Genomic DNA, 26,233 nt, shown 5'->3' with positions numbered 1-26,233 from the left:
TTATTGGCTGTGAAATAAGTTAAGGGTATTTCAAATGGCTTGTCTGCAAAGAAAGGTGAGATGTAGGGAATCACAGAAAGCCGAGGGTAAAAAAGGTCAATATATACATTGCTATAGGTTGAACTAAGCCTTAGGCCAACAATAATGTAGAGGACCTGACCCTTAGAAACTTATATGTAAGCTGGAATCTTCAAAAGTTCAAATCTTTGTAAGTAAAAAGATTTACCAAAATGAATAACCAAGTGTTTTAATGGACATCAGCAGATCAAAACAAAAAACCCTGAGAACATAGAAAAAAGATAAATAAAGATATGAGCAGAACTTAATACAACAGAAAACGGATAAAATTCAGGTGATGTAATAAATCCAAAGAATATTCTTTGAAAAGATATAAAAGACACACTTTGATTAAGGAAAACAAAAACATAGGTCAAGAATATACAGAAAGAATCAGGACAATGTTAGAGCAGAGAATATCTGAAATGCCAGTAAATTTAAACATTTCTGTAAAGTGGACCATTTTCTAGCTCGTAAAGTTTACCAAAACTGACATAAGAGGAAATCATATAATGTCATCATGTCTTCCCTTGGCAGTCTCGGAACGCCCTGGCCTCAGAATATGGCATCCGTAGTCCATGGTAACCAGCGGAGAGGAGGCGTGGCTTAGGGAGGTTGGAACACTGCCCAAACTGAGGGAGTGGGTGTGGCCATCTCTGCTGTGACTGTACAAAGGGCAGGGGAGCAGGGCATCCAAGGCAGGGCCCTCAGACGTCGGCAGGCCCAGTGGGGTGCCACAGGCATTTAGGCCCAGGCAAAAGTGCACCTTCTTTATCTGCACAGCTGCCCAAACTCTCACCTTACCACTCATTCCGCCTCTTACTTTAATTGTGTGTTGAACCTGTCCACGCAGTACACCTGGCTGCACAGCAAACCATAGGTCTGGGCATCGTAGCTTCCTGCCAGGTGACCGATGTTCGCAGGCATATGGGTCCCTGGGACACACGCGGAGACGCTCCTGCCCTGGCCACAGGCCGCCCAGTGCCCCTGCCACAAATTGAGGGCCGCAACGCGGCCCTCTCTGAGTCCCCTGCCTCTAGAGGGAGTATTGGACCAACACTGGTAGAAAACGGGGTCCTCGCGAGCAACTCATTGGAAGAACACAAATAACTCTTTGCGGACCCTCTGCTGAAGCTTACGAGCGTTCACACATAAGCCTCTTACAAGGTCAGCTGTTTAGCTAAACATTAGCTCTTGATCTAAATTTACACAATAATGAAGAAATCAGTTACAAGGGGAAACAATCAGCAAAAACAATCAATACCAGTATTAGATTCCCTAGGCCATCAATCAGATGTTGGAATAATCAGGTGCAAGGCAGAAAATATACACAAAACTGGAACTGAAACAAGGAACAAGGATGTTTTCAAAGACTGGTAGGATCTCTAAAATATTTTTAAAGTACATGTCATTGATAAAGCTAAATACTCAGAAGTTGTGTAAGACAACAGATTCATCATTGAGAAGAGTGAAATTATGCTGTTTTGAAAACTGTGGCAGGTCAGATTTTCTGCCTAATTATATAAGAAGATTTCTCTAAAAAATACACATAATTTCAAAGACTTATTGGCTGTGAAATAAGTTAAGGGTATTTCAAATGGCTTGTCTGCAAAGAAAGGTGAGATGTAGGGAATCACAGAAAGCCGAGGGGAAAATAGGTCAATATATACATTGCTATATGGTGAACTAAGCCTTAGGCCAGCAACAATGTAGAGGACCTGACCCTTAGAAACTTACAAGTAAACTGGAATCTTCAAAAGTTCAAATCTTTATAAGTAAAAAGATTTATTAAAATGAATAACCAAGTGTTTTAATTGACATCAGAAGATCAAAACAATAAACCCTGAGAACATAGAAAAAAGATAAATAAAGATATGAGCAGAACTTAATACAACAGAAAACGTATAAAATTCAGGTGATGTAGTAAGTCCAAAGAATATTCTTTGAAAGATTTAAAAGACACACTTTGATTAAGGAAAACAAAAACATAAGTAAATAATATACAAAAGAATCAGGACAATGTAATAGCAGAGAATATATAAAATACAAGTATATTTGAATATTTCTGTAGAGTGGACTTTTTCCTAGCTCCGAAGGTTTACCAAAACTGACACAAGAGGAAATATTTTAAGGTCATCATATCTGTCCTTGGCATTCTCGGAACGCCCAGGCCTCAGAATGCAGCATCTGTAGTCCATGGTAACCTGGGGTGAGGGGGAGAGGCTGAGCGAGGTTGGAACACTGCCCTCACTGAGGAAGTGGGTGTGGCCATCTCTGCTGTGACTGAACAAAGGGCAGGGGTGCAGGGGGCCCTGGGCAGGGCCCTCAGAGACCGGCAGGCCCAGTGGGGTGCCACAGGCATTTAGGCCAAGGCCAAAGGGCGCCATCTTTGTCTGCACAGCTGCCCAAACCCTCACCTTTCCCCTCAGGCCGCCCACTTACTTGAAGTGTGTGTGGAACCTGTCCGCGCAGTACACATCGCTGCACAGCTAACCATAAGTCTGGGCATCGTAGCTTCCTGCCATGTGACCGAAGTTCGCAGGCAGATGTGTCGCTGGGACACACGCGGAGAGGTTCCTGCCTGGGCCACAGGCCGCCCTCAGCCCCTGCCCCAGATCGGGGGCTGCAAACAGCCCTCTCTGAGGCCCCTGCCAGTAGAGGGAGTATTGGACCAACACTTGTAGAAAACGGGGTCCTCGCGGGCAACTCATTGGAGGGACACATGTAAATCTTTGCCGACTTTCGGGTGAAGCTTACGAGCGTTCACACCTAAGCCTCATACAAGGTCAGCTGTTTAGCTAAACATGAGCTCATCATCTAAATTTACACAATAATGAAGAAATCAACTACAAGGGGAATCAATCACCAAAACCAATCAATACCAGAATTAGATTCCCTAGGCCATCCGAACATTGTGCCTGCAGGCCAGCCAGGGTGGTCCTGACACCGGGCGCTCTTACGGAAGCTTTCCATTTTCCTGCCTGAGATACACCTCCTGTCCCGGCCCCAACTGCTTTTTTCCTTCCTCACCTCTGTCCAGAGAGAAATTCCAGCGGAAGGTATGGGTGACACATCCTCTTCTTTACAGGAGGCAGCCTGGCAACTCCTTCAGGAAGGCCAGCAGAACACCACTCACACCGGGCCACCAACAAAGCTGTGGCCCCTCACTCCCTCCCACCAGCACAGCCCCGAGACTGCTGATGGGGCAGAGAATATGGAGTAAGGCACAGCTTCAGGGGCTATTGCTGCCTGGAGCGCTGTTTTTATTGACCTCAACGAGGCACACCTGGGGAGGTCCGGCCGGCAGTATAAGGCTGTTCATGTCAGCTAATCCACAACACGCAGGGAATCACATTGTTGAAAAGGGTCCTCGCTAAGTCAGAATAGAAGGCAAGGAAAAAAAGGACACAATGCCATTTGCAGCACCGTAGATGAGTCTAGAGGTAATCACGTGACATGTAGTAAGTCAGAAAGTGAAAGACATATATCATATCATATCACTTATAGGTGTTACCTAAAGATGGATACAAGGGCAGATATTTCCACCAAAAAGGGCAATCAGAGATTCATTAAACAAACTTATGGTTCACCAATGGAAAGGTGTGAGGATTGGTTTCATTAAGATATCGGGGTTAACAGACTTATACAAACACAGGTGACATATATAATCACCAAAGACCTACGGAATACCAAAAGACTACTCAACATTCTGTCATAACGTACATGGGAAAAGGATCCCAGGAAAAACAGACATCTGTATATGTGTAAAAGAACCACATCTTCCACTCCTACAACAAGCCAAACATTTTAATCAAACTTGCTGTAATAAAAAATAAAAATTAAATTAAAAACACGGGGCTTCCCTGGTGGCGCAGTGCTTGGGAGTCCGCCTGCTGATGCAGGGGACACGGGTTCATGCCCCAATCCGGGAGGTTCCCACATGCTGCAGAGCAGTTGGGCCCGTGAATCATGGCCGCTGAGCCTGCACGTCCGGAGCCTGTGCTCCGCAATGGGAGAGCCCACAACATTGAGAGTCCCACGTACCGAAAAAAAAAAAAAAACACGAACAAGAAGTAGGGAGACACACTTGAGGGGCTTTCTCCAGGCACATTCCATTCTAAATTCCAATCTAGAACACGACTTCCATTGAGGCTCTGTTGCCCTTCTAACCAGAATTGGTAAGGGAGAACTGCTGCCACCTTGTGGCCGTTTCACACAACAGCAGCTTTAATCCCAGCGCTAATTGTCAGTTGATATTCAAAATCATTGCAGGCCTGTAAATATCTCCTGCCCTGAAAACAAATCCTGGGGTCACATATCGACCAAAATATTCAAAGGACCTCCATATTTCAAAACGACCGTTTCAACAGGCATATTTTACGAACATTACTGTTCTGCTTCTTTTTCTTTCTTTCTTTTTTGGTTAAAAAAATGGGAATGGAAAAAGGCATCCCTCAGAATGGGCGACAATAGTTGCAAACGAATCAATGGACAAAGGTTTAATCTCCAATATATATAAACAGCTCATGCAGCTTAATATTAAAAAAACAAACAACCCAATACAAAAATGGGCAGAAGAGCTAAAGAGACGATTCTTCAAAGAAGACATAGAGATGGCCAAGACACTCATGAAAACCTGCTGAAGGGCACTAATTATTAGAGAAATGCAAATCAAAACTACAATGAGGTATCACCTCGCACCTGTTAGAATCGGCATCATTAGAAAATCTACAAACAACAAATTCTGGGGAGGGTGTGGACAAAAGGAGCCCTCTTCCACTATTGCTGGGAATGTAAATTGATACAGTCACTATGGAGGACACTATGGAGTTTCCTTAAAAAATTTGGAAATAGAATTGCAATCTGATCCAGCAATCCCACTTCTGGGCCTATACCCAAAGAAAACCATAAATCAAAAAAGGCACATTCACCACAATGTTCATTGCAGCACTGTTTACAATAGCTAGGTAATGGAAGCAAACTAAATGCCCACACACAGATGAATGGATAAAGATGGGGTACATATATAAATGGAATATTACTCGGCCATAAAAAGGAATGAAACTGGTTCATTTGTAGAGACATCGATGGATCTAGAGACTGTCATACAGAATGAAGTAAGTCAGAAAGAGGAAAACAAATATTGTATATTAATGCATATATGTGGAACCTAAAAAATGGTACAGATGAACTGGTTTGCAGGGAAGAAATAGAGACACAGAGGTAGAGAACAAACGTATGGACACCAAGTGTGGGAAGCCATGAGGTGGTGGTGGTGGGATGAGTTGGAAGGTTGAGATTGACCTGTATACATGTATATGCATAAAATACATAACTAATAATAGCCTGCTGTATAAAAAAGTAAATAAAATTAAATTTCAAAATTATAAAAAATAAAATTTAAAAATAAAACAGAAAAATATTCTTCCCTTCACACAGATGTATTTATAGGAATGAATTATTTCCATGATTATATCTATAAATACAAAAAAGAGGAATAAAAGCTAACTGGAACCATAAAAGAAGAAAAACCTGAACCCAGCATTTATACAGAGGAAAACCCTATCAGGGCACTTGGTCCAACAGTAAACAATTCTGAAATTGGTCAGAGGTGGGGAATCATCTCCCATACAGCCAACAACCCACACCCCACACAAGAAGCGTTCTCATTGCAAAGCTGGGGTACCGAGCCGAGGCATCTCTGAATAAAGGTGAGCTGAGCCCCAGGCCAGCTGCTGCTGAACTGTTCCCACCCCTCCCAGGTAAATCACCTGAATATGTACAAGGGCTTGAAAGACTAGAGGAAGGGCCGTGGAGCTACACCAGCGACAGCACGCAAGCCATCTTGGTGCCTGCAGGCCAGCCAGGGTGGTCCTGGGCCCGGGCGCTCTTCCGGAAGCTTTCCATTGTCATGCCTGAGATACCCCACCTGTCCCGGCCCCACTGCTTTTTTCCTTCCTCACCTCTGTCCGGAGAGAAATTCCAGCAGAAGGTCTGAGTGACATATCCTCCTCTTTACAGGAGGCAGCCTGGCAACTCCTGCAGAAAGGCCAGCAGAACCCCACTCACACAGGGCCACCAACAAAGCCTTGGCCCCTCACTCCCTCCCACCAGCACAGCCCCGAGACTGCTGAAGGGGCAGAGAATATGGAGGAAGGAACAGCTTCAAGGGCTATTGCTGCCTGGAGCGCTGTTTATATTGACCTCAAACAGGCACACCTGAGGAGGGTCGGCCGGCAGGATAAGGCTGCACACGTCAGCTTATCCACAACCCTCAGGGAATCACATTGTTGAAAAGGGACCTCGCTAAGTCAGAACAGAAGGCAAGGAAAAAAGGACACAATGCCATTTGCAGCACCGTAGATGAGTCTAGAGGTAATCACGTGACATGTACTAAGTCAGAAAGTGAAAGACACATATCATATCATATCACTTATAGGTGTTACCTAAAAATGGATACCAGGGCAGATATTTCCACGGAGAAGGGCAATCAGAGATTCATTAAACAAACTTATGGTTCACCAGTGGAAAGGTGTGAGGATTGGTTTCATTACGATATCGGGGTTAACAGACTTATACAAACACAGGTGACATATATAATCACCAAAGACCAAGGGAATACCAAAAGACTACTCAACATTCTGTCATAACGTACATAGGAAAAGGATCCCAGGAAAAACAGACATCTGTATATGTGTAAAAGAACCACATCTTCCACACCTACAACAAGCCAAACATTGTAATCAAACTTGCTGTAATAAAAAATAAAAATTAAATTAAAAACACGAACAAGAAGTAGGGAGACAAACATGAGGGGCTTTCTCCTGGCACATTCCATTCTAAATTCCAATCTAGAACACGACTTCCATTGAGGCTCTGTTGCCCTAGTAACCAGAATTGATAAGGGAGAACTGCTGCCACCTTGTGGCCATTTCACACAAGAGCAGTTTTAATCCCAGCGCTAATGGTCTGTTGATATTCAAAATCATTGCAGGCCTGTAAGTGACAACTGCCCTGAAAACAAATCCTGGGGTCACATATCGACCAAAAAATTCAAAGGACGTCCATATTTCAAAACGATCGTTTCAAAAGGCAAATTTTACGCACATTAGTTTTCTACTTCTTTTTCTTTCTTTCTTTTTTGGTTAAAAAAACGGGAAAGGAAAAAGGCATCCCTCAGAAGGGACGAAAATAGTTGCAAAGGAATCAAAGGACAAAGGTTTAATCTCCACTATATATAACAGCTCATGCAGCTTAATATTAAAAAAATCAAACAACCCAAAACAAAAATGGGCAGATCTAAAGAGACGTTTCTTCAAAGAAGACACAGAGATGACCAAGACGCACATGAAAAGCTGCTCAACAGCACTAATTATTAGAGAAAAGCAAATCAAAACTACAATGAGGTATCACCTCACACCTGTTAGAATCGGCATCATCAGAAAATCTACAAACAACAAATTCTGGGGAGGGTGTGGACAAAAGGAGCCCTCTTCCACTATTGGTGGGAATGTAAATTGATACAGTCACTATGGAGAACACTATGGAGTTTCCTTAAAAAATCTAGAAATAGAATTACCATCTGATCCAGCAATCCCACTTGTGGGCATATACCCAAAGAAAACCATAAATCAAAAAAGGCACATTCACCACAATATTCATTGCAGCACTGTTTACAATAGCCAGGTAATGGAAGCAACATAAATGCCCACACACAGAGGAATGGAAAAAGATGGGGTACATATATAAAATGGAATATTACTCGGCCATAAAAAGGAATGAAAATGGGTCATTTGTAGAGACATCGATGGATCTAGAGACTGTCATACAGAATGAAGTAAGTCAGAAAGAGGGAAACAAATATTGTATATTAATGCATATATGTGGAACCTAAAAAATGGTACAGATGAACTGGTTTGCAGGGAAGAAATAGAGACACAGAGGTAGAGAACAAACGTATGGACACCAAGTGTGGGAAGCCATGGGGTGGTGGTGGTGGGACGAGTTGGGAGATTGAGATTGACCTGTATACATGTATATTCATAAAATACATAACTAATAATAGCCTGCTGTATAAAAAAGTAAATAAAATTAAATTTCAAAATTATGAAAAATAAAATATAAAAATAAAACAGAAAAAGTTCTTCCCTTCACACAGATGTATTTAAAGGAATGAATTATTTCCATGCTTATATCTATAAATACATTAAAGAGGAATAAAAGCTAACTTGAACCATAAAAGAAGAAAAACCTGAACCCACCAGTTATACAGAGGAAAACCCTATCAGGGCACTTGCTCCAATGGTAAACACTTCTGAAATTGGTCAGAGGTGGGGATTCATCTCCCATACAGCCAGCAACCCACACCCCACACAAGGAGCGTCCTCATTGCAAAGCTGGGGGACCGAGCCGAGGCATCTCTGAATAAAGGTGAGGTGAGCCCCAGGCCAGTTGCTGCTGAACTGTTCACACCCTTCCCAGGTAAAACACCTGAATATGTACAAGGGCTTGAAAGACTAGAGGAAGGGCCTTTGAGCCACACCAGTGACAGCACGCAGGCCAACTTGTTGCCTGCAGGCCAGCCAGGGTGGTCCTGGCCCCGGGCGCTCTTCCGGAAGGTTTCCATTGTCCTGCCTGAGATACCCCACCTGTGCCGGCCCCCACTGCTTTTTTCCTTCAAATTCTCTGTCCAGAGAGAAATTCCAGCGGAAGGTATGGGTGACACATCCTCTTCTTTACAGGAGGCAACCTGGCAACTCCTGCAGTAAGGCCAGCAGAACTCCACTCACACCGGGCCACAAAAAAGGCTGTGGCGCCTCACTCCCTCCCACCAACACAGCCCTGAGACTGCTGACCGGGCAGAGAATATGGAGTCAGCCACAACTTCAGGGGCTATTGCTGCCTGGAGTGCTGTTTATATCGACCTCAACCAGGCAAACCTGGGGAGGGCAGACCGGCAGGAAAAGGATGCCCACGTCAGCTAATCCACAACCCGCAGGGAATCACATTGTTGAAAATGGACCTCGCTAAGTCACAATAGAAGGCAAGGGAAAAAAGGGTACAATGCCATTTGCAGTACCGTAGATGAGTCTAGAGGTAATCACGTGACATATAGTAAGTCAGAAAGTGAAAGACACATCATATCATATCACTTATAGGTGTTACCTAAAAATGGATACCAGGGCAGATATTTTCACGGAGAAGGGCAATCACAGATTCATTAAACACACATATGGTTCACCCATGGAAAGGTGTGAGGTTTGGTTTCATTACGATATCGGGGTTAACAGACTTATATAAACACAGGTGACATATATAATCACCAAAGACCTACGGAATACCGCAAGACTACTCAACATTCTGTCATAACGTACATGGGAAAAGGATCCCAGGAAAAACAGACATCTGTATATGTGTAAAAGAACCACATCTTCCACACCTACAACAAGCCAAACATTGTAATCAAACTTGCTGTAATAAAAAATAAAAACTAAATTAAAAACACAAACCAGAAGTAGGGAGACACACTTGAGGGGCTTTCTCCTGGCACATTCCATTCTAAATTCCAATCTAGAACACGACTTCCATTGAGGAACGGTTGCCCTCGTAACCAGAATTGGTAAGGGAGAACAGCTGCCACCTTGTGGCCGTTTCACACAGCAGCAGCTTTAATCCCTGCGCTTATGGTCAGTTGATATTCAAAATCATTGCAGGCCGGTAAATGACACCTGCCCTGAAAACAAATCCTGGGGTCACATATCGACCAAAAAATTCAAAGGACGTCCATATTTTAAAACGACCGTTTCAAAAGCCATATTTTACGCACATTAGTGTTCTGCTTCTTTTTGTTGCTTTCCTTTTTTGTTAAAAAAACGGGAATGGAAAAAGGCATCCCTCCGAATGGGCGAAAATCGTTGCAAACGAATCAATGGACAAAGGTTTAATCTCCAATATATATAAACAGCTCATGCAGCTTAATATTAAAAAAACAAAAATCCCAATACAAAAATGGGCAGAAGATCTAAAGAGAGGTTTCTTCAACGACGACACATAGATGGCCAAGATGCACATGAAAAGCTACTGAAGAGCACTAATTATTAGAGAAATGCAAATCAAAACTACAATGAGGTATCACCTCACAACTGTTAGAATCGGCATCTTCAGAAAATCTACAAACAACAAATTCTGGGGAGGGTGTGGACAAAAGGATCCCTCTTCCACTATACGTGGGAATGCAAATTGATACAGTCACTATGAAGAACACTATGGAGTTCCCTTAAAAACACTAGAAATAGAATTACCATCTGATCCAGCAATCCCACTTCTGGGCATAGACCCAGAGAAAACCATAAATCAAAAAGGCACATTCACCACAATGTTCATTGCAGCACTATTTACAAAGGCCAGGTAATGGAAGCAACCTAAATGCCCACAGACAGATGAATGGATAAAGATGTGGTACATGTATAAAATGGAATATTACTCAGCAATAAAAAATGAATGAAACTGGGTCATTTGTAAAGACATCGATGGATCTAGAGACTGTCATACAGAATGAAGTAAGTCAGAAAGAGGAAAACAAATAATGTATATTAATGCATATATGTGGAACCTAAGAAATTTTACAGAGGAACTGGTTTGCAGGGAAGAAATAGAGACACAGAGGAAGAGAACAAACGTATGGACACCAAGTGTGGGAAGCCATGGGGTGGTGGTGGTGGGATGAGTTGGGAGATTGAGATTGACCTGTATACATGTATATGCATAAAATACATAACTAATAATAACCTGCTGTATAAAAAAGTAAATAAAATTAAATTTCAAAATTATAAAAAATAAAATTTAAAAATAAAACAGAAAAAAGTTCTTCCCGTCACACAGATGTATTTATAGGAATGAATTATTTCCATGCTTATATCTATAAATACATAAAAGAGGAATAAAAGCTAAATTGAACCATAAAAGAAGAAAAACCTGAACCCACCAGCTATACAGAGGAAAACCCTATCAGGGCACTTGCTCCAAAGGTAAACAATTCTGAAATTGGTCAGAGGTGGGGAATCATCTCCCATACAGCCAGCAACCCACACCCCACACAAGGAGCGTCCTCTTTGCAAAGCTGGGAGACCGAGCCGAGGCATCTCTGAATAAATGTGAGCTGAGCCCCAGGCCAGCTGCTGCTGAACTGTTCCCACCCTTCCCAGGTAAAACACCTGAATATGTACAAGGGCTTGAAAGACTAGAGGAAGGGCCGTGGAGCCCCACCAGTGACAACACGCAGGCCAACTTGGTGCATGCAGGCCAGCCTGGGTGGTCCTGGCCACGGGCGCTGCTCTTCCACAAGCTTTCTATTGTCCTGCCTGAGATACCCCACCTGTCCCGGCCCCCACTGCTTTTTTCCATCCTCACCTCTGTCCGGAGAGAAATTCCAGCGGAAGGTATGGGTGACACATCCTCTTCTTTACAGGAGGCAGCCTGGCAACTCCTGCAGAAAGGCCAGCAGAACTCCAGTCACACCGGGCCACAAACAAAGCTGTGGCCCCTCACTCCCTCCCACCAGCACAGCCCCGAGACTGCTGACGGGGCAGAGAATATGGAGTCAGCCACAGATTCACGGGCTATTGCTGCCTGGAGCGCTGTTTATATCGACCTCAACCAGGCACACCTGGGGAGGGCCGGCCAGCAGGATAAGGCTGCCCACGTCAGCTAATCCACAACCCGCTGGGAATCACATTGTTGAAAAGGGACCTCGCTAAGTCACAATAGAAGGCAAGGGAAAAAAGGACACAATGCCTTTTGCAGCGCCGTAGATGTGTCTAGAGGTAATCACGTGACATATAGTAAGTCAGAAAGTGAAAGACACATCATATCATATCACTTATAGGTGTTACCTAAAAATGGATACCAGGGCAGATATTTCCACCGAGAAGGGCAATCAGAGATTCATTAAACAAACTTATTGTTCACCCATGGAAAGGTGTGAGGATTGGTTTCATTACGATATCGGGGTTAACAGACTTATACAAACACAGGTGACACATATAATCACCAAAGACCTACGGAATACCAAAAGACTACTCAACATTCTGTCATAACGTACATGGGAAAAGGATCCCAGGAAAAACAGACATCTGTATATGTGTAAAAGAACCACATCTTCCACACCTACAACAAGCCAAACATTGTAATCAAACTTGCTGTAATAAAAAATAAAAATTAAATTAAAAACACGAACCAGAAGTAGGGAGACAAACTTGAGGGGCTTTCTCCTGGCACATTCCATTCTAAATTCCAATCTAGAACACGACTTCCATTGAGGCTCTGTTGCCCTAGTAACCAGAATTGGTAAGGGAGAACTGCTGCCACCTTGTGGCCGTTTCACACAACAGCAGCTTTAATCCCAGCGCTAATGGTCAGTTGATATTCAAAATCATTGCAGGCCTGTAAATGACACCTGCCCTGAAAACAAATCCTGGGGTCACATATCGACCAAAAAATTCAAAGGACGTCCATATTTCAAAACGATCGTTTCAAAAGGCAAATTTTACGCACATTAGTTTTCTACTTCTTTTTCTTTCTTTCTTTTTTGGTTAAGAAAACCGGAAAGGAAAAAGGCATCCCTCAGAAGGGGCGAAAATAGTTGCAAACGAATCAATGGACAAAGGTTTAATCTCCAATATATATAAACAGCTCATGCAGCTTAATATTAAAAAAAACAAACAACCCAATACAAAAATGGGCAGAAGATCTAAAGAGACGTTTCTTTAAAGAAGACACAGAGATGGCCAAGACGCACATGAAAAGCTGCTCAACAGCACTAATTATTAGAGAAATGCAAATCAAAACTACAATGAGGTATCACCTCACACCTGTTAGAGTTGGCATCATCAGAAAATCTAAAAACAACAAATTCTGGGGAGGGTGTGGACAAAAGGAGCCCTCTTCCACTATTGCTGGGAATGTAAATTGATACAGTCACTATGAACAACACTATGGAGTTTCCTTAAAAAATCTAGAAATAGAATTACCATCTGATCCAGCAAACCCACTTCTGGGCATATACCCAAAGAAAACCATAAATCAAAAAGGCACATTCACCACAATGTTCATTGCAGCACTATTTACAATAGCCAGGTAATGGAAGCAAACTAAATGCCCACAGACAGATGAATGGATATAGATGGGGTACATATATAAAATGGAATATTACACGGCCATAAAAAGAAATGAAACTGGGTCATTTGTAGAGACATCGATGGATCTAGAGACTGTCATACAGAATGAAGTAAGTCAAAAAGAGGAAAACAAATATTGTATATTAATGCATATATGTGGAACCTAAAAAATGGTACAGATGAACTGGTTTGCAGGGAAGAAATAGAGACACAGAGGTAGAGAACAAACGTATGGACACCAAGTGTGGGAAGCCATGGGGTGGTGGTGGTGGGATGAGTTGGGAGAATGAGATTGACCTGTATACATGTATATGCATAAAATACATAAATAATAATAGCCTGCTGTATAAAAAAGTAAATAAAATTAAATTTCAAAATTATAAAAAATAAAATTTAAAAATAAAACAGAAAAAGTTCTTCCCTTCACACAGATGTATTTATAGGAATGAATTATTTCCATGCTTATATCTATAAATACATAAAAGAGGAATAAAAGCTAACTTGAACCATAAAAGAAGAAAAACTTGAAACCACCAGTTATATAGTGGAAAACCCTATCAGGGCACTTGCTGCAGTGGTAAACAATTATGAAGATGGTCAGAGGTGCGGAATCATCTCCCATACAGCCAGCAACACACCCCCCACACAAGGAGCGTCCTCATTGCAAAGCTGGGGGACCGAGCCGAGGCATCTCTGAATAAAGGTGAGCTGAGCCCCAGGCCAGCTGCTGCTGAACTGTTCCCACCTTTCCCAGGTAAAACACCTGAATATGTACAAGGGCTTGAAAGACTAGAAGAAAGGCCGTGGAGCCCCACAAGCGACAGCACGCAGGCCAACTTGGTGCCTGCAGGCCAGCCAGGGTGGTCCTGGCCCCGGGCGCTGCTCTTCCGGAAGCTTTCCATTGTCCTGCCTGAGATACGGCACCTGTCCCGGCCCCCACTGCTTTTTTCCTTCCTCACGTCTGTCCGGAGAGAAATTCCAGCGGAAGGTATGGGTGACACATCCTCTTCTTTACAGGAGGCAGCCTGGCAACTCCTGCAGAAAGGCCAGCAGAACTCCAGTCACACCGGGCCACAAACAAAGCTGTGGCCCCTCACTCCCTCCCACCAGCACAGCCCCGAGACTGCTGACGGGGCAGAGAATATGGAGTCAGCCACAGATTCACGGGCTATTGCTGCCTGGAGCGCTGTTTATATCGACCTCAACCAGGCACACCTGGGGAGGGCCGGCCAGCAGGATAAGGCTGCCCACGTCAGCTAATCCACAACCCGCAGGGAATCACATTGTTGAAAAGGGACCTCGCTAAGTCACAATAGAAGGCAAGGGAAAAAAGGACACAATGCCATTTGCAGCGCCGTAGATGAGTCTAGAGGTAATCACGTGACATATAGTAAGTCAGAAAGTGAAAGACACATCATATCATATCACTTATAGGTGTTACCTAAAAATGGATACCAGGGCAGATATTTCCACCGAGAAGGGCAATCAGAGATTCATTAAACAAACTTATTGTTCACCCATGGAAAGGTGTGAGGATTGGTTTCATTACGATATCGGGGTTAACAGACTTATACAAACACAGGTGACACATATAATCACCAAAGACCTACGGAATACCAAAAGACTATTCAACATTCTGTCATAACGTACATGGGGAAAGGATCCCAGGAAAAACAGACATCTGTATATGTGTAAAAGAACCACATCTTCCACACCTACAACAAGCCAAACATTGTAATCAAACTTGCTGTAATAAAAAATAAAAATTAAATTAAAAACACGAACCAGAAGTAGGGAGACAAACTTGAGGGGCTTTCTCCTGGCACATTCCATTCTAAATTCCAATCTAGAACACGACTTCCATTGAGGCTCTGTTGCCCTAGTAACCAGAATTGGTAAGGGAGAACTGCTGCCACCTTGTGGCCGTTTCACACAACAGCAGCTTTAATCCCAGCGCTAATGGTCAGTTGATATTCAAAATCATTGCAGGCCTGTAAATGACACCTGCCCTGAAAACAAATCCTGGGGTCACATATCGACCAAAAAATTCAAAGGACGTCCATATTTCAAAACGATCGTTTCAAAAGGCAAATTTTACGCACATTAGTTTTCTACTTCTTTTTCTTTCTTTCTTTTTTGGTTAAAAAAACCGGAAAGGAAAAAGGCATCCCTCAGAAGGGGCGAAAATAGTTGCAAACGAATCTATGGACAAAGGTTTAATCTCCAATATATATAAACAGCTCATGCAGCTTAATATTAAAAAAAACAAACAACCCAATACAAAAATGGGCAGAAGATCTAAAGAGACGTTTCTTTAAAGAAGACACAGAGATGGCCAAGACGCACATGAAAAGCTGCTCAACAGCACTAATTATTAGAGAAATGCAAATCAAAACTACAATGAGGTATCACCTCACACCTGTTAGAATTGGCATCATCAGAAAATCTAAAAACAACAAATTCTGGGGAGGGTGTGGACAAAAGGAGCCCTCTTCCACTATTGCTGGGAATGTAAATTGATACAGTCACTATGAACAACACTATGGAGTTTCCTTAAAAAATCTAGAAATAGAATTACCATCTGATCCAGCAAACCCACTTCTGGGCATATACCCAAAGAAAACCATAAATCAAAAAGGCACATTCACCACAATGTTCATTGCAGCACTATTTACAATAGCCAGGTAATGGAAGCAAACTAAATGCCCACAGACAGATGAATGGATATAGATGGGGTACATATATAAAATGGAATATTACTCGGCCATAAAAAGGAATGAAACTGGGTCATTTGTAGAGACATCGATGGATCTAGAGACTGTCATACAGAATGAAGTAAGTCAAAAAGAGGAAAACAAATATTGTATATTAATGCATATATGTGGAACCTAAAAAATGGTACAGATGAACTGGTTTGCAGGGAAGAAATAGAGACACAGAGGTAGAGAACAAACGTATGGACACCAAGTGTGGGAAGCCATGGGGTGGTGGTGGTGGGATGAGTTGGGAGATTGAGATTGACCTGTATACATGTATATGCATAAAATACATAAATAATAATAGCCTGCTGTATAAAAAAGTAAATAAAATTAAATTTCAAAATTATAAAAAATAAAATTTAAAAATAAAACAGAAAAAGTTCTTCCCTTCACACAGATGTATTTATAGGAATGAATTATTTCCATGCTTATATCTATAAATACATAAAAGAGGAATAAAAGCTAACTTGAACCATAAAAGAAGAAAAACTTGAAACCACCAGTTATATAGTGGAAAACCCTACCAGGGCACTTGCTGCAGTGGTAAACAATTCTGAAAATGGTCAGAGGTGGGGAGTCATCTCCCATACAGCCAGCAACACACCCCCCACACAAGGAGCGTCCTCATTGCAAAGCTGGGGGACCGAGCCGAGGCATCTCTGAATAAAGGTGAGCTGAGCCCCAGGCCAGCTGCTGCTGAACTGTTCCCACCTTTCCCAGGTAAAACACCTGAATATGTACAAGGGCTTGAAAGACTAGAAGAAAGGCCGTGGAGCCCCACAAGCGACAGCACGCAGGCCAACTTGGTGCCTGCAGGCCAGCCAGGGTGGTCCTGGCCCCGGGCGCTGCTCTTCCGGAAGCTTTCCATTGTCCTGCCTGAGATACGGCACCTGTCCCGGCCCCCACTGCTTTTTTCCTTCCTCACGTCTGTCCGGAGAGAAATTCCTCGGAAGGTATGGGTGACACATCCTCTTCTTTACAGGAGGCAGCCTGGCAACTCCTGCAGAAAGGCCAGCAGAACTCCAGTCACACCGGGCCACAAACAAAGCTGTGGCCCCTCACTCCCTCACACCAGCACAGCCCCGAGACTGCTGACGGGGCAGAGAATATGGAGTCAGCCACAGATTCACGGGCTATTGCTGCCTGGAGCGCTGTTTATATCGACCTCAACCAGGCACACCTGGGGAGGGCCGGCCGGCAGGATAAGGCTGCCCACGTCAGCTAATCCACAACCCGCAGGGAATCACATTGTTGAAAATGGACCTCGCTAAGTCACAATAGAAGGCAAGGAAAAAAAGGACACAATGCCATTTGCAGCGCCGTAGATGAGTCTAGAGGTAATCACGTGACATATAGTAAGTCAGAAAGTGAAAGACACATCATATCATATCACTTATAGGTGTTACCTAAAAATGGATACCAGGGCAGATATTTCCACCGAGAAGGGCAATCAGAGATTCATTAAACAAACTTATTGTTCACCCATGGAAAGGTGTGAGGATTGGTTTCATTATGATATCGGGGTTAACAGACTTATACAAACACAGGTGACACATATAATCACCAAAGACCTACGGAATACCAAAAGACTACTCAACATTCTGTCATAACGTACATGGGAAAAGAATCCCAGGAAAAACAGACATCTGTATATGTGTAAAAGAACCACATCTTCCACACCTACAACAAGCCAAACATTGTAATCAAACTTGCTGTAATAAAAAATAAAAATTATATTAAAAACACGAACCAGAAGTAGGGAGACAAACTTGAGGGGCTTTCTCCTGGCACATTCCATTCTAAATTCCAATCTAGAACACGATTTCCATTGAGGCTCTGTTGCCCTAGTAACCAGAATTGGTAAGGGAGAACTGCTGCCACCTTGTGGCCGTTTCACACAACAGCAGCTTTAATCCCAGCGCTAATGGTCAGTTGATATTCAAAATCATTGCAGGCCTGTAAATGACACCTGCCCTGAAAACAAATCCTGGGGTCACATATCGACCAAAAAATTCAAAGGACGTCCATATTTCAAAACGATCGTTTCAAAAGGCAAATTTTACGCACATTAGTTTTCTACTTCTTTTTCTTTCTTTCTTTTTTGGTTAAAAAAACCGGAAAGGAAAAAGGCATCCCTCAGAAGGGGCGAAAATAGTTGCAAACGAATCAATGGACAAAGGTTTAATCTCCAATATATATAAACAGCTCATGCAGCTTAATATTAAAAAAAACAAACAACCCAATACAAAAATGGGCAGAAGATCTAAAGAGACGTTTCTTTAAAGAAGACACAGAGATGGTCAAGACGCACATGAAAAGCTGCTCAACAGCACTAATTATTAGAGAAATGCAAATCAAAACTACAATGAGGTATCACCTCACACCTGTTAGAATTGGCATCATCAGAAAATCTAAAAACAACAAATTCTGGGGAGGGTGTGGACAAAAGGAGCCCTCTTCCACTATTGCTGGGAATGTAAATTGATACAGTCACTATGAACAACACTATGGAGTTTCCTTAAAAAATCTAGAAATAGAATTACCATCTGATCCAGCAAACCCACTTCTGGGCATATACCCAAAGAAAACCATAAATCAAAAAGGCACATTCACCACAATGTTCATTGCAGCACTATTTACAATAGCCAGGTAATGGAAGCAAACTAAATGCCCACAGACAGATGAATGGATATAGATGGGGTACATATATAAAATGGAGTATTACTCGGCCATAAAAAGGAATGAAACTGGGTCATTTGTAGAGACATCGATGGATCTAGAGACTGTCATACAGAATGAAGTAAGTCAGAAAGAGGAAAACAAATATTGTATATTAATGCATATATGTGGAACCTAAAAAATGGTACAGATGAACTGGTTTGCAGGGAAGAAATAGAGACACAGAGGTAGAGAACAAACATATGGACACCAAGTGTGGGAAGCCATGGGGTGGTGGTGGTGGGATGAGTTGGGAGATTGAGATTGACCTGTATACATGTATATGCATAAAATACATAAATAATAATAGCCTGCTGCATAAAAAAGTAAATAAAATTAAATTTCAAAATTATAAAAAATAAAATCTAAAAATAAAACAGAAAAAAGTTCTTCCCTTCACACAGATGTATTTATAGGAATGAATTATTTCCATGCTTATATCTATAAATACATAAAAGAGGAATAAAAGCTAACTTGAACCATAAAAGAAGAAAAACTTGAAACCACCAGTTATATAGTGGAAAACCCTATCAGGGCACTTGCTGCAGTGGTAAACAATTCTGAAAATGGTCAGAGGTGCGGAATTATCTCCCATACAGCCAGCAACACACCCCCCACACAAGGAGCGTCCTCATTGCAAAGCTGGGGGACCGAGCCGAGGCATCTCTGAATAAAGGTGAGCTGAGCCCCAGGCCAGCTGCTGCTGAACTGTTCCCACCTTTCCCAGGTAAAACACCTGAATATGTACAAGGGCTTGAAAGACTAGAAGAAAGGCCGTGGAGCCCCACAAGCGACAGCACGCAGGCCAACTTGGTGCCTGCAGGCCAGCCAGGGTGGTCCTGGCCCTGGGCGCTGCTCTTCCGGAAGCTTTCCATTGTCCTGCCTGAGATACGGCACCTGTCCCGGCCCCCACTGCTTTTTTCCTTCCTCACCTCTGTCCGGAGAGAAATTCCAGCGGAAGGTATGGGTGACACATCCTCTTCTTTACAGGAGGCAGCCTGGCAACTCCTGCAGAAAGGCCAGCAGAACTCCAGTCACACCGGGCCACAAACAAAGCTGTGGCCCCTCACTCCCTCCCACCAGCACAGCCCCGAGACTGCTGACGGGGCAGAGAATATGGAGTCAGCCACAGATTCACGGGCTATTGCTGCCTGGAGCGCTGTTTATATCGACCTCAACCAGGCACACCTGGGGAGGGCCGGCCGGCAGGATAAGGCTGCCCACGTCAGCTAATCCACAACCCGCAGGGAATCACATTGTTGAAAAGGGACCTCGCTAAGTCACAATAGAAGGCAAGGGAAAAAAGGACACAATGCCATTTGCAGCGCCGTAGATGAGTCTAGAGGTAATCACGTGACATATAGTAAGTCAGAAAGTGAAAGACACATCATATCATATCACTTATATGTGTTACCTAAAAATGGATACCAGGGCAGATATTTCCACCGAGAAGGGCAATCAGAGATTCATTAAACAAACTTATGGTTCACCCATGGAAAGGTGTGAGGATTGGTTTCATTACGATATCGGGGTTAACAGACTTATACAAACACAGGTGACACATATAATCACCAAAGCCCTACGGAATACCAAAAGACTACTCAACATTCTGTCATAACGTACATGGGAAAAGGATACCAGGAAAAACAGACATCTGTATATGTGTAAAAGAACCACATCTTCCACACCTACAACAAGCCAAACATTGTAATCAAACTTGCTGTAATAAAAAATAAAAATTAAATTAAAAACACGAACCAGAATTAGGGAGACAAACTTGAGGGGCTTTCTCCTGGCACATTCCTTTCTAAATTCCAATCTAGAACACGACTTCCATTGAGGCTCTGTTGCCCTAGTAACCAGAATTGGTAAGGGAGAACTGCTGCCACCTTGTGGCCGTTTCACACAACAGCAGCTTTAATCCCAGCGCTAATGGTCAGTTGATATTCAAAATCATTGCAGGCCTGTAAATGACACCTGCCCTGAAAACAAATCCTGGGGTCACATATCGACCAAAAAATTCAAAGGACGTCCATATTTCAAAACGATCGTTTCAAAAGGCAAATTTTACGCACATTAGTTTTCTACTTCTTTTTCTTTCTTTCTTTTTTGGTTAAAAAAACCGGAAAGGAAAAAGGCATCCCTCAGAAGGGGCGAAAATAGTTGCAAACGAATCAATGGACAAAGGTTTAATCTCCAATATATATAAACAGCTCATGCAGCTTAATATTAAAAAAAACAAACAACCCAATACAAAAATGGGCAGAAGATCTAAAGAGACGTTTCTTTAAAGAAGACACAGAGATGGCCAAGACGCACATGAAAAGCTGCTCAACAGCACTAATTATTAGAGAAATGCAAATCAAAACTACAATGAGGTATCACCTCACACCTGTTAGAATTGGCATCATCAGAAAATCTAAAAACAACAAATTCTTGGGAGGGTGTGGACAAAAGGAGCCCTCTTCCACTATTGCTGGGAATGTAAATTGATACAGTCACTATGAACAACACTATGGAGTTTCCTTAAAAAATCTAGAAATAGAATTACCATCTGATCCAGCAAACCCACTTCTGGGCATATACCCAAAGAAAACCATAAATCAAAAAGGCACATTCACCACAATGCTCATTGCAGCACTATTTACAATAGCCAGGTAATGGAAGCAAACTAAATGCCCACAGACAGATGAATGGATATAGATGGGGTACATATATAAAATGGAATATTACACGGCCATAAAAAGAAATGAAACTGGGTCATTTGTAGAGACATCGATGGATCTAGAGACTGTCATACAGAATGAAGTAAGTCAAAAAGAGGAAAACAAATATTGTATATTAATGCATATATGTGGAACCTAAAAAATGGTACAGATGAACTGGTTTGCAGGGAAGAAATAGAGACACAGAGGTAGAGAACAAACGTATGGACACCAAGTGTGGGAAGCCATGGGGTGGTGGTGGTGGGATGAGTTGGGAGAATGAGATTGACCTGTATACATGTATATGCATAAAATACATAAATAATAATAGCCTGCTGTATAAAAAAGTAAATAAAATTAAATTTCAAAATTATAAAAAATAAAATTTAACAATAAAACAGAAAAAGTTCTTCCCTTCACACAGATGTATTTATAGGAATGAATTATTTCCATGCTTATATCTATAAATACATAAAAGAGGAATAAAAGCTAACTTGAACCATAAAAGAAGAAAAACTTGAAACCACCAGTTATATAGTGGAAAACCCTATCAGGGCACTTGCTGCAGTGGTAAACAATTCTGAAAATGGTCAGAGGTGGGGAATCATCTCCCATACAGCCAGCAACACACCCCCCACACAAGGAGCGTCCTCATTGCAAAGCTGGGGGACCGAGCCGAGGCATCTCTGAATAAAGGTGAGCTGAGCCCCAGGCCAGCTGCTGCTGAACTGTTCCCACCTTTCCCAGGTAAAACACCTGAATATGTACAAGGGCTTGAAAGACTAGAAGAAAGGCCGTGGAGCCCCACAAGCGACAGCACGCAGGCCAACTTGGTGCCTGCAGGCCAGCCAGGGTGGTCCTGGCCCCGGGCGCTGCTCTTCCGGAAGCTTTCCATTGTCCTGCCTGAGATACGGCACCTGTCCCGGCCCCCACTGCTTTTTTCCTTCCTCACCTCTGTCCGGAGAGAAATTCCAGCGGAAGGTATGGGTGACACATCCTCTTCTTTACAGGAGGCAGCCTGGCAACTCCTGCAGAAAGGCCAGCAGAACTCCAGTCACACCGGGCCACAAACAAAGCTGTGGCCCCTCACTCCCTCCCACCAGCACAGCCCCGAGACTGCTGACGGGGCAGAGAATATGGAGTCAGCCACAGCTTCACGGGCTATTGCTGCCTGGAGCGCTGTTTATATCGACCTCAACCAGGCACACCTGGGGAGGGCCGGCCGGCAGGATAAGGCTGCCCACGTCAGCTAATCCACAACCCGCAGGGAATCACATTGTTGAAAAGGGACCTCGCTAAGTCACAATACAAGGCAAGGGAAAAAAGGACACAATGCCATTTGCAGCGCCGTAGATGAGTCTAGAGGTAATCACGTGACATATAGTAAGTCAGAAAGTGAAAGACACATCATATCATATCACTTATAGGTGTTACCTAAAAATGGATACCAGGGCAGATATTTCCACCGAGAAGGGCAATCAGAGATTCATTAAACAAACTTATGGTTCACCCATGGAAAGGTGTGAGGATTGGTTTCATTACGATATCGGGGTTAACAGACTTATACAAACACAGGTGACACATATAATCACCAAAGCCCTACGGAATACCAAAAGACTACTCAACATTCTGTCATAACGTACATGGGAAAAGGATACCAGGAAAAACAGACATCTGTATATGTGTAAAAGAACCACATCTTCCACACCTACAACAAGCCAAACATTGTAATCAAACTTGCTGTAATAAAAAATAAAAATTAAATTAAAAACACGAACCAGAATTAGGGAGACAAACTTGAGGGGCTTTCTCCTGGCACATTCCTTTCTAAATTCCAATCTAGAACACGACTTCCATTGAGGCTCTGTTGCCCTAGTAACCAGAATTGGTAAGGGAGAACTGCTGCCACCTTGTGGCCGTTTCACACAACAGCAGCTTTAATCCCAGCGCTAATGGTCAGTTGATATTCAAAATCATTGCAGGCCTGTAAATGACACCTGCCCTGAAAACAAATCCTGGGGTCACATATCGACCAAAAAATTCAAAGGACGTCCATATTTCAAAACGATCGTTTCAAAAGGCAAATTTTACGCACATTAGTTTTCTACTTCTTTTTCTTTCTTTCTTTTTTGGTTAAAAAAACCGGAAAGGAAAAAGGCATCCCTCAGAAGGGGCGAAAATAGTTGCAAACGAATCAATGGACAAAGGTTTAATCTCCAATATATATAAACAGCTCATGCAGCTTAATATTAAAAAAAACAAACAACCCAATACAAAAATGGGCAGAAGATCTAAAGAGACGTTTCTTTAAAGAAGACACAGAGATGGCCAAGACGCACATGAAAAGCTGCTCAACAGCACTAATTATTAGAGAAATGCAAATCAAAACTACAATGAGGTATCACCTCACACCTGTTAGAATTGGCATCATCAGAAAATCTAAAAACAACAAATTCTTGGGAGGGTGTGGACAAAAGGAGCCCTCTTCCACTATTGCTGGGAATGTAAATTGATACAGTCACTATGAACAACACTATGGAGTTTCCTTAAAAAATCTAGAAATAGAATTACCATCTGATCCAGCAAACCCACTTCTGGGCATATACCCAAAGAAAACCATAAATCAAAAAGGCACATTCACCACAATGCTCATTGCAGCACTATTTACAATAGCCAGGTAATGGAAGCAAACTAAATGCCCACAGACAGATGAATGGATATAGATGGGGTACATATATAAAATGGAATATTACACGGCCATAAAAAGAAATGAAACTGGGTCATTTGTAGAGACATCGATGGATCTAGAGACTGTCATACAGAATGAAGTAAGTCAAAAAGAGGAAAACAAATATTGTATATTAATGCATATATGTGGAACCTAAAAAATGGTACAGATGAACTGGTTTGCAGGGAAGAAATAGAGACACAGAGGTAGAGAACAAACGTATGGACACCAAGTGTGGGAAGCCATGGGGTGGTGGTGGTGGGATGAGTTGGGAGAATGAGATTGACCTGTATACATGTATATGCATAAAATACATAAATAATAATAGCCTGCTGTATAAAAAAGTAAATAAAATTAAATTTCAAAATTATAAAAAATAAAATTTAACAATAAAACAGAAAAAGTTCTTCCCTTCACACAGATGTATTTATAGGAATGAATTATTTCCATGCTTATATCTATAAATACATAAAAGAGGAATAAAAGCTAACTTGAACCATAAAAGAAGAAAAACTTGAAACCACCAGTTATATAGTGGAAAACCCTATCAGGGCACTTGCTGCAGTGGTAAACAATTCTGAAAATGGTCAGAGGTGGGGAATCATCTCCCATACAGCCAGCAACACACCCCCCACACAAGGAGCGTCCTCATTGCAAAGCTGGGGGACCGAGCCGAGGCATCTCTGAATAAAGGTGAGCTGAGCCCCAGGCCAGCTGCTGCTGAACTGTTCCCACCTTTCCCAGGTAAAACACCTGAATATGTACAAGGGCTTGAAAGACTAGAAGAAAGGCCGTGGAGCCCCACAAGCGACAGCACGCAGGCCAACTTGGTGCCTGCAGGCCAGCCAGGGTGGTCCTGGCCCCGGGCGCTGCTCTTCCGGAAGCTTTCCATTGTCCTGCCTGAGATACGGCACCTGTCCCGGCCCCCACTGCTTTTTTCCTTCCTCACCTCTGTCCGGAGAGAAATTCCAGCGGAAGGTATGGGTGACACATCCTCTTCTTTACAGGAGGCAGCCTGGCAACTCCTGCAGAAAGGCCAGCAGAACTCCAGTCACACCGGGCCACAAACAAAGCTGTGGCCCCTCACTCCCTCCCACCAGCACAGCCCCGAGACTGCTGACGGGGCAGAGAATATGGAGTCAGCCACAGCTTCACGGGCTATTGCTGCCTGGAGCGCTGTTTATATCGACCTCAACCAGGCACACCTGGGGAGGGCCGGCCGGCAGGATAAGGCTGCCCACGTCAGCTAATCCACAACCCGCAGGGAATCACATTGTTGAAAAGGGACCTCGCTAAGTCACAATACAAGGCAAGGGAAAAAAGGACACAATGCCATTTGCAGCGCCGTAGATGAGTCTAGAGGTAATCACGTGACATATAGTAAGTCAGAAAGTGAAAGACACATCATATCATATCACTTATAGGTGTTACCTAAAAATGGATACCAGGGCAGATATTTCCACCGAGAAGGGCAATCAGAGATTCATTAAACAAACTTATGGTTCACCCATGGAAAGGTGTGAGGATTGGTTTCATTACGATATCGGGGTTAACAGACTTATACAAACACAGGTGACACATATAATCACCAAAGCCCTACGGAATACCAAAAGACTACTCAACATTCTGTCATAACGTACATGGGAAAAGGATACCAGGAAAAACAGACATCTGTATATGTGTAAAAGAACCACATCTTCCACACCTACAACAAGCCAAACATTGTAATCAAACTTGCTGTAATAAAAAATAAAAATTAAATTAAAAACACGAACCAGAATTAGGGAGACAAACTTGAGGGGCTTTCTCCTGGCACATTCCTTTCTAAATTCCAATCTAGAACACGACTTCCATTGAGGCTCTGTTGCCCTAGTAACCAGAATTGGTAAGGGAGAACTGCTGCCACCTTGTGGCCGTTTCACACAACAGCAGCTTTAATCCCAGCGCTAATGGTCAGTTGATATTCAAAATCATTGCAGGCCTGTAAATGACACCTGCCCTGAAAACAAATCCTGGGGTCACATATCGACCAAAAAATTCAAAGGACGTCCATATTTCAAAACGATCGTTTCAAAAGGCAAATTTTACGCA

Source organism: Mesoplodon bidens (genome assembly GCF_964165515.1).
Source record: "Mesoplodon bidens genome assembly, contig: HAP1_SCAFFOLD_128, whole genome shotgun sequence".
NCBI classification, from domain to species: domain Eukaryota; kingdom Metazoa; phylum Chordata; class Mammalia; order Artiodactyla; family Ziphiidae; genus Mesoplodon; species Mesoplodon bidens.
The sequence above is the reverse complement of the archived record's forward strand: the minus strand, read 5'-3'. Positions refer to the sequence as shown.